Source organism: Dendroctonus ponderosae, unplaced genomic scaffold (genome assembly GCF_020466585.1).
Source record: "Dendroctonus ponderosae isolate FM_Combo_2020 unplaced genomic scaffold, Dpon_F_20191213v2 Dpon_F_20191213_1, whole genome shotgun sequence".
Classification (NCBI taxonomy): Eukaryota; Metazoa; Arthropoda; class Insecta; order Coleoptera; family Curculionidae; genus Dendroctonus; species Dendroctonus ponderosae.
In genome coordinates, this window is record NW_026017110.1 from 172,624 (window position 1) to 183,203 (window position 10,580).

Here is a 10,580-nt window from a genome sequence, read left to right on the forward strand (position 1 = left end):
TTAAAGGCCTGTTTGAAATCGTTGCTCTTCCCTCAAATTTAAAATACGTTTTCCTTAGGAGAAAACAAAGCGAAATATGACTACAATGTTAGAGCTTAGTTCTTACAGGCAGTGGAATAGGCACTACAATAATGTCTTAATGGTTAAAGTTCCTTATTTTCTGTTTTCTGCGAGATTCTGTTATAATAGTTAACTTGCTGGCACAGATTACAGAAAGTTGTGGAGCCTCGTTTTATCAACGATTTATTTCTCAGTTAGTGTATTATTAATAATATATAGCACGTGAAAATGAGCACCGATCCGAGCCAAGCGAAAGCGGCCAATAAATACAAAGCCCAATAAAATCGTAAACATTGATACGGCTTCTATTAATCTATCAAATAATTATTAACTTTAAACTGGATAAGCTGATGCTAATCCTGTGGCGAGAATTAGATCGTCAATCGGAATTATCCTTGTAGATATATTAACGGAATAAGTCAAAGGACAAAACGTAAATATTCCTGCCAGTGACAACCAGTTTGTTATCTATGTATAGAGATTTTTATTTTATAATACATTATTTATAACTTGAGCTGCCTTTCCTGTTTTCGAATATTCTCTAAGATTAACAAATATTTGACTATTTTCCCAGATGCAATTACGAATTTGTAACTAATTAAATATCATTTTGGAATCGGTTTAAACTGTTTTCAATTAGAATCACTTGAAAAATACGCTACTTTCAGACACTTACTGTTTGAATTGGAAGTGTTGGGTGCAGTCAACTGCAGCATAGCGATCACACACAAGTTTCAGTTTCATCCAATGCACAATAGGGATTCAAATGACACCAAACAAAACACTATCGCACTAGAAATTGACAACGCAACTGAACTCTGACATCAAAGTCAACGAATTAATTCCCAAAAAGTGATCTTTCGGGGGCTTGTTTGTACAGGTACTATCTGCCTGGTTGGCACCGATCTGCGTTCTGATTGGTTGGAGGTTCACCCTCCTACCCATGAAGGGATAATTGAGCCCTTCCCATTTCCCGAGCATACCTTTTGACAGCCCAACTGTCGGGAGGTTTTAGGTAGGGGCCATGGAATCACTTTTGCGGTTGCTGTGATGTATATGGAATTAAAAAAGATGCTTTATTTATCAAGAATCAAGGTTACATGAATAAACTTGTCCATGCCTTGTATTGTTAAGCGATCCGTAATCCAGAATCCGATTTCAAAATTTAAACATAACTTGCCAACGTAGGTACGTTTGAATTTCATTTCTAAGATTGACTCTTACAAACTGCTCAAAGATAAAATCGCACTGTTTAAATGCTAGCCGTTTTATGTTTTTGGCATGTAACTTTTCCATATCTAACCACCTGTTAATGAATAGTTCGAAAAAAAATACCACAAATGTTAAAAAAATTTTCAATTTTGCGATGTCAATTTTTGACGTAGGAGGCCTCTATTGATGCAAAACAATCCATTACACTTGACAAAAAAATTTTTTTGAACAAAATCCTCTTCAAGTATGGGACCGATGACGTCATTACCTCCCACCAGTAGTAGGTACCCCCAGGTTTGGGAAAATTCAAACTTTTACAGTGTAAAACTAATCTATCGATAGTAGGTCGATAATGTAGATTAAGTCSATAATGAAGCACGTGCCAATGGKGCTTTTCGTTTCTAAGCWATAAACATTCAATGCTTCGCTTTACWTGRGGCTCTTATGGGAGCGAAATTTTAATTATGCTTTTTGAATGTCAAAAACGCCGAATACTGTCAAACTGTTTGACATGCTGTCTTTGTGCCTTCAAATCAAGAGGCTACAAAAACGGTTTGAAGTCGCTGTCTTGGCCGATTTTTCGATCGTCAATTTAGTTTACATACACTCTTTTGGGAAAAAGACAAAATTTTGACTTTGGCCTTCAATTGAGGTACCTCAAAATTATCCTAGGTTAATGAGGTTTCGTGACCGGATAACCCGATTTCCTGGCCACAATCTGGAGTAAAAATTTTCAAAATCCCTTCATTATTGACTCGTCCAGAGGTCCGTTTAATGCAAAAATGTCCGGCTGGATTGTCTACACCCGTTTACGCCAGGCCGACGGCGCGGATTTTTATTTGACGCTTTAGCGTCATGGTTTAAATTTATGAAATGTAAGAAATTCAGTTCTCCACCTTCTGTCAGTGTGACATTTGACAGCAGTTGCCATGGCAAGCGGTACATATTATGTATGTCTATGTCAGAAAACTTAAATAATTTCTAAAACCATGTTGTCCTATAAATCGCGTTAACTAAATGGGAGTTACTGGAGTCAATCAGAGATAGCGTAAAAATTGAAGAGTCTGATCTGTTCTTGCGGTGTTTAGAGGCAATAAGTAGGTGAATATTTACCCCTATCCGTGCCAAATGGTGAATTTCTGTAAAATAGTTGTCAAAAGATAGACATCTGCTTTTACTATCAACCATAATTTGTCTGGAATGTTGCAAATTCAGAGTAGATATCTATCGAAATCGACGGCATAATTACCTAACTAACACATATTGCACATTTAAATCCCCTGATATCAGTTTTTTATTGACATGGTCTTCGACATATAATTTCGAATTCCATATCGGTGCAAAAATGTTTATTGCGTACATCCTTGGTTAACTGCCACCATAAAGATGCCATAAAGTTAATAACAGCTAAGCCGAGTCACGGCTTTTCTGGTTACAAGTTGCAATAAATAGTTTCACCAATTAAACGTATTTTCAGTCGCTTATTATTATCATCGTAGATTATCATAAAATATATTGATAATCCCTGGAGGTTTTATACCGTCAAGACAAACATTGTAAAGGAAAAAAATTGTGCCAAMTTTAATTACTTCAAGTTTTAACTGTAAAACAGTATCCATATATTTTGARAACAGAAGCAGTGAGGAAAGCAGCAGGTATATTTCTTTATGGAGATYGTGTTCAGCTTTTAGTTTGCTGCATTTCAACAGTCTGCTTTGGGCCATACATTGACKAWGTCTCAGAAACAGTTCGAGAWCRARAGAMRTTGYGWTGAATGAACKWSRAWYGAAARAAAATTTAAGACAAGTCATCATTATTCTAGAGGGAATTCCGAAACACATCTGGGATCAAATACGGACTTGCTGGTTTAAGTTTTATGACCGATCTATTAAAAATGTTTCGATGAAAATAAGAACAGTTTCTATCCAAGGCCCGCAGGAAATGAGACTGCTTATTTCAGACCAATCGATCAAACGAATTCATATACCTATCTAGTACCACGTATAGTCAATGAAAACAAAAATTCACATCAAATTTTTAATGCACTTAAGAGTAAATGTCTACTTAAATTTTAAGTTTGTCCAGAGAAGCCTGCTTAATGATTGTAAGAAATATCATAACGGGACACCTTTTGGCTTTGTGATGCCGGTTCCCAGAATCATGAAACTAACTTTCAGCTATTGGCTTCCAAAACTCCAAAACGGAAAACAGATAGAGATGCCATCTAAGAATTTGCCGGCTGTAAACCGCACAAACAATGGTTGTACACCGCCGATGATCTCCCAACAATGAACAGATTAGCCCCTGCTTTGGCTTTACTGACATTTGGTCTCTTTATTGGGATCAGTTCTACCATTGTCCAAGTTTGAATATCAGTGGTGTAACAGTTTGAAAATTTAGGATGCTTATTAGCAGAAAAATTGAAACGGTTATCGAACTACTCACTCGTTTAATACAGATTTTTTAATTTTTTTCAATAACTTTGCAACAATAACTGCGTTGACCCAAATCATCATTTGTTCTTTGAATAGTAATTGACAATTAATCAAGTGTGGAGGGAGATTAATTTTTGCGTCAATATTTAATGCGAATTCTTTCAATTTATCTGATCTGAAAACTATTTTGTAAGAAATACAGTTTTCCTAGCCACAATTGCATAAAAATCATCTTCGCAAGTTCAACTATATGTGAGTACGGCACTGGTTAAGAAGTATATACACGGGGCAGCGAGGGGCTTCCAACTCACTGTTGATGGCAGTGATTTCTATCACGCTAAACCCCCTCTTACAACTTTGCTGATAAGGTCTTAATAAAAATAAACGTTTTAATTCACCGCTGGCTAATATGCATAATCATGTCTCTTCGTATAGAGTATGTATTTAAATCGGGCCGAATTTTAGGTTTTCCGTATTAATTACAATTATATGGCCACTTACGCCGACTAAACGATTAAAATAAGACGTAGTATCGTTTCTGCTATGATCAGCATGATTTAAGTGTAAAAGTAATTCAATTAAAGACAGCCTATGGTCAAGTCCGTTTAATCTAAGTTATAGATAGTCTACGATTAGGTTAGAATTAGAAAGAATATTGTATTAAATTTGAAACAGTGTTTTTAAAAATGCGAGTTTGAAATTAATCAATAAAATTTTACCTGATGGTCAACAAAAGCGATAGATATCAGATGCTACTGCAAACCAAAAAAAAATAGCAGGCTGTTTCCTTTTTGACTTCCGTATTAATAGTAGAATCTAAAGTTGTCCCACTTGTTCAAAGCTTTCGCTTTTTGAACAGCATCTTTAATTTATTAAATTAAAATCAAATAATTTAAACTTAAGATTAAAGTAAAAAAATCAACTTTAAAGTTAACACGTCAGCCATCCATATTTTAATTTCAACTTGCACTTCAAGCGTTCACGAAAAATGTGAACAAAAGGACACAACAAAAATTATAAGAAAATTCATAGAAAATCACCCAGAAACCCTACATGGACGTATGTTGGTGCAAATAACTCGAAAACGAAGGCAAATACAAAAAACTACAAGAGATAAAAAATTCTCGCTAACTTGAATGGAAAAAAACTTGAATGGAAGCTCAATTTGCTTTGAACGCCTCTACACGTCCCTGCTCAGTGTCCATAAGGTTGTGAATGCCTGTATAAAGCCAGTTCACAAGAACAATTAATTAAGAAGTATTTCGAACAAAATTGTTTTGGAAAACAATTTTCTGTCCGTGAATATCATAATTATCGCAAAAAAGGTCTTGTTTTTTTTGCAAGATCAGGACCAAGGCCAGTCTCATCACTAGCTTTAAAATATGAGTTGATAGCCTGGAAACCGAACATTTTACCGCTTTTGGCCAATATTTTACCGATTTAGTCACAATTGATTTGTCCTTAATTATCTTTTTGTTCTATTTGTGTCTCTAAATCGACTCTCTCTCAGAATCTCTTGACCTCGAGAGTAGTCAACAATGAAGTCCCAATTATGATAACCCGTTAGATAAGTATCACTTTGTAAATCGTACTTTCATTAATAAGAGTACCAAATTATTCTATAGCGTGCTTAACTAATTAGTATGTGACGTCAAACTACAAATTTTTCCCTTTTTTTCAATTATGACTTGACGTAGAATCATTCACAATTCAAAACCCCATACTGAGAGATTTGTAAAACTTATAAAGTTTAATTTCTATCTTTAGACCACAATTTATCCAAAGTAAAGCTAACTATTTTCTACTGCAGTTTTTGGCTGCATTAGCTAGAGTTTAAAGGTCGATGAGAATAATGAATGAATAACTAAGCTATCAATTAAGTTACATCAAGCGCACTTGAATGGACGGAAAACATAACGCTGACGATGTAGTTTTACGTATTTGATCATCTTCACTCTCTTTCTGGGAAAATGCTAATTATAACTGACTCGGTCTGACCGATCAACCGGATTTTGTTGATTTTAAAATTCCAGCAAACCCTTTACATTAAAGAGGAAAAGCACACTTCACCAAACTGACTTTCTTTATCTTGTTGACTAATGGACTAGCGTTAAGTGGCCGAAATACAAATTCAATCAGTCTTTCAAGTGGTATTGATAACACGGCAATGCCAGATAGACGGGAATTAATATAACAATAGGTTGGATTTGCTGCAGTACGCCAATTGTTGAATGGAATACTGGAATATAAATAGAAAAATATCCTTATATGTATGTTGATCGACAGGGATTTAGATATCTTAAAATAGGCGAAATAATATCGTTCATTTAACCAAACGACATCATTCGCGTAAAGTAGCCCATCAGATACTTATTAAAGTAATATAAGTTCCCAAGCACCAGCGGCCCATATGGGACAGCACCGCATTTGCAGCTATCATCCCTTTACATACAGGAAAAGACCGGGAAGCGTCATCTGGTCTGATCAGTAGTTACCGATATTTATCCTGATTAGCCCCCGAATCACAAATAATAAATTGTTTTCACTTTGGGGTGGCAATCACCACGTCATTCCTGCAGAGTAGTAACTGATGACTGCTGAGTAGCGTGGGAAACCTGCTGGGCCACGGAGCAACACATGCACGTGAATAGTTCGATAGCAAAATATTTAATAATCTTTCAGGTTCATTTTAATTAGATAATTTAATCAATGGGGAAAAGCATATTTTAACTTGGCTTCCACACAAACATTAGATCAAGACTTTTCTGCAACTTTCAATTATTCTTTAACGGCCATTTGCACCACTAAGGCTCACCTTAACATAAGAGTGACAGTTAAGTGACAGAATTCGTTTGCACCACTGTCACCTAGCGTTAAGGCTCACCTTAACATACGAGTGACAGTTAAGTGACAGAATTCGTTTGCATCACTGTCACCTAGCATTAAGGCTCACCTTAACATACGAGTGACAGTTAAGTGACAGAATTCGTTTGCACCAYTGTCACCTAGCGTTAAGGCGAACCTTAACAGGCAAATTATTTAAGGGGAAGATGAAGTGCCACTTAAGTGGAACCTGAAGTCAGATTCCAGTCAGATTTGAAGACTAACCTCAAACAGAACTGTTATTGCATAATTTTACAACGAGTTGTAGTAAGACAGTAATGAACTGTGCTTCTTTTGTCTATTGTCTATTGCAGTTGTAAATCGTACAAAGTACTTTGCGTCAACCCTAATTCTTCGCCCTAATTATATCGCGCTAACATATGGTAATACATCACCATCCGATATTGTTTTCCAACCCCTGTTCGTGGGAGTTTTGGGCACCTATTTGGTCCATGATAGCACTACTGATTAACTGATGCAATTTCAACGAGCAGATTATACATGGGGACGAAAATTTGCCTTTTCCTGTTGTCGCCTGTGAAATGTGGGAACATTTTCTAACAATTAACATCAAAAAGTCCCTCATGTAATTTACTGTAAGAATAACATTTAAATTGTTGAATGTTGAAAGTACAAGACGTTTCAAGTTTCCACCGTTATTCCAAAACCTACAAAACAAAACACCAAAACTCTAAAGTTTACAAAAAATTGATTTTTAACTTCCTGCGAGAGAGTTGATGGTTGATAAGTTCCATTTTTAATAATGAACTACACCGTACGCGATTAAATTAAATAACTTCTACTCCAACTATTCTAGTTATGCGTGAATGAGATTTACAAGTGGGGCAAATTTTAATAATTTATATGATTGGCCCTTTATTAAAGAGGGCTCAGCATGAGTACCCAGGTAGCTATACAGGGTGATTCAAAATTGGCGTCATTCCTCTGGGGGTGTTGTCTGGCGGTGTTATAGGAGTACAGAAAAACTAGTAAAAGAAATTAATTGTTATTAAAAACTGAGAAATTTGGAAAAAACTATATCGGAAATACGGCAGCAATGTTTTTCAAGGTAACGAACTAATCGCATATCCGCAATTTCGTGAAAGAAAATTCAAAGTAAGTCACAGTTTGACAAATTATTGTTATTATTGACAAGGCCTGTAACTATCTGTTAATGGCAAAAAACATCATTACCGCTGTGCCTTTTCATCAAAGAATTGTAGAACATAACTTTTTCAATATCGAAAAGTTTCGTAATTTGAAGCAAAGATCGTAATTTTTCTTTTTGAATGCTTAAATATTCCAATATGCTACCAATTAAACATGGAGCAATTTCAAAATAATGCTTAATAGCAAAGTTGAAATTCGATCTTCAACTGTTAATATCTTCTAGAAATTTTCGAAAAAAAAAATTTCTAAATTTTTCTCGTAGTCCCCAAGTGAGCCTCCATCACCCCTTAAAAGGAATGACGCCAATTTTGAATCACCCTGTATACTAATGGAAATGGATGGTCTTCTCTAGAAATAAATATGTTTAATAACTAGCATGTGGTTAAAGAAGAGTTCAGAATCTGACAATGTTGTGAAATGTCAAAATTGTTAATCTGACACAGTCCATCAACATTAGTGACATTTAAAAGAGTCAACGTAGATGTTGCCACGAACGAAGCTTTATCCACATTGACATTTTCATATGAAAAAAATTGCTGTTAAACCATGCATAGCAGTCGAGTAGACCCATTATATCATGATTAAAAAATAAGAATACACATAGGGGAGTTGCCTTGTGCGAACATCAAGGCAGAAGAAATTCGACGCTTTCATATGTAATCTTCAAAGATTACTTGATTATTCATAGACTGATAGAATAATGAAGTATATTTGCAAATTGCGTATTATGATTGCCAACGTGTAGGGAATACATTTATTTAGGCATTTGACGTTTTAGACGAGCAAGATGTCAAGCAAAAGGAAGCGACTTTAAGTAGTTAATTTGAGAATAATTAAGGCATAGGTTAATAAATGTAAAAAAGTGGAAAAAATGTAAAAATCGCGTTTTTTTTTCGGAAATCTTCGCTGCAAAGTGCTCGAAAGTGCAAAGAAGTAGGTATAGAACAAGGTGATTTAAAATTATTTATTTGACAAAGACAAAATATCCCAACCCCATCGAGTTATATGCGATTGTTGACACTTTTCTGTTGGGCGAATTTAAGTTACATCACGTTAGAGCTATGCCAATCTGTAACCCTCCTGGCCTAAATGTGCAAATTTTACATCACATTTTAGGCATTTTCTGGCAATGTAACCACTGTGCATGTGCCACTTGGACAATCCAACGAGTAATTTTTTAAATATGATCTCATTGGATCTGAACACCTCCACCAACAAAAGGACAACCCACCTGAACATATTAAATTCAAACTACATCATCAACACACTTAGAAACATCAAACAACGACGATAAGATCTTGACTACCAGCATCCTGAATGTGCGTGAATGTGATTCGTCGGATTGTCCCACGATGAACCCATCTGGAGGAACCATCGGCATGTAAGCTTTTGACATTTTCGAAAGACTCGTTTTGTTTGCAGTGACGGTATTGTGCCCCTTAAATGGAACTTAAAAGATAGGTGTATCTGGTTTTGTTCTCATTTTTATATTTTTCGCAGTTATCACAGCCGATAACTGAGTTATGTTATTGAAAATGCCAACGGTTTATTAATAAATTAAGATAAAATTAAACTAATAATTTGACCAAGCTCAGCTGTATAATACAATATTTTTAACGCATGGTTAAAATGAGCGATATCAGACTTATACGTAATGCGATCTTCAAACCTAAATCTAGTTAATTATGTTGGAAAAACCGACATAATTAGGGTCCTTTAGTAGAAGGCATAGCGTGCATCAATGGACGGTCCCTTTGCGTACGTTCCAAAGTCGGCAATCGTCCTTTTATACGAAATCGTCCATCCAGCTAATAGGGATAACTAGAGTTAGGTCAGTTCTTTGAAGAGAAATCGCGCATCCTCGTCCAGGTGTTCCTTTCTAGCTAAGTTCAGTGGCGTGTAAACAGTCAGAGCTGTTTGTTTGTTAACGAGGCACTAATAGTACTAGCTAACATTAAAACAGATCATAAAACGTAAAATTAAATGTGAGACCGCCAACGTTCATGAAGATCAATTTGCTTCCAAGTGAACATTGTTTGTTTGCTAGGAAAATCAGATGCACATGTTTTATTGTTTACCATTTTAATATGCGGAATATAACTATGTTTGCTGGCACTATTAGATAAGTGTACAATCCTCGACACTAAATATACAGGATCAAACTGGCCGGTTTAACTGAGTTAAAAAAGCTGGTTAGGTCTGATCACATCAAGCGAAGTGAAGAGCGACACCATCGGTCTATGAAACTTCTCACAATTACCATTACCTGTTGGAGCGGAAATCGCTTCTTGAATGTCAAACGACAATAAGGCAAAGAATAGCGTCTTGACGAATAAAAGACCGTGAAGTTTTCTTCAATGCATGGAATATCAAATAACGTATAATAAAGTTCACTTTAACGGCAAGTTAAGACGTTCGCGCCCATTAAAAGGCGAATTCGGATGGAGATATCAGGTGATAGACCTGCCCCTATGGATGACGGTTGAACGAAGCATCGCACAAAGAAGATCCAGTGCTTTAGGTTGATTTGAAAAGGTTTTTATTGTTCCATGTTAAGAGCAAAGGAAGATTTTCATGAAGTTTCGAAGCTACATCCTGGGCGGAGCTTGTAAGGATTAGATTCAAATGAATGCTGCCCGATCGGCAATTTCTCATACGATGACGACGTAAGTCAATATACAGGGTTGCTCATTAGTGCGTCAAAGTGCGATATCTCAGTAAATATGAAGTTTACAAGAAAATTCGTCCAACGAAAGCTTTTCACGTTTAAAAGGTCCACATTCTAAAATTACTTTCCAATATACAGGGTGCATCATAAAC

At 35.8% G+C, this 10,580-nt stretch overlaps 1 long non-coding RNA gene across 1 annotated transcript in view; it reads right to left on the reverse strand.

Moving 5' to 3' along the window:
- Positions 1 to 9,305: 9,305 nt before the first annotated feature.
- Positions 9,306 to 10,580, reverse strand: part of LOC125505816 — a 4,753-nt gene continuing 3,478 nt past the window's right edge. Inside the window, exon 2 of the long non-coding RNA XR_007282442.1 lies at positions 9,306 to 9,568. This is a non-coding gene — a long non-coding RNA (uncharacterized LOC125505816). The remainder of the gene's footprint in view (positions 9,569 to 10,580) is intronic.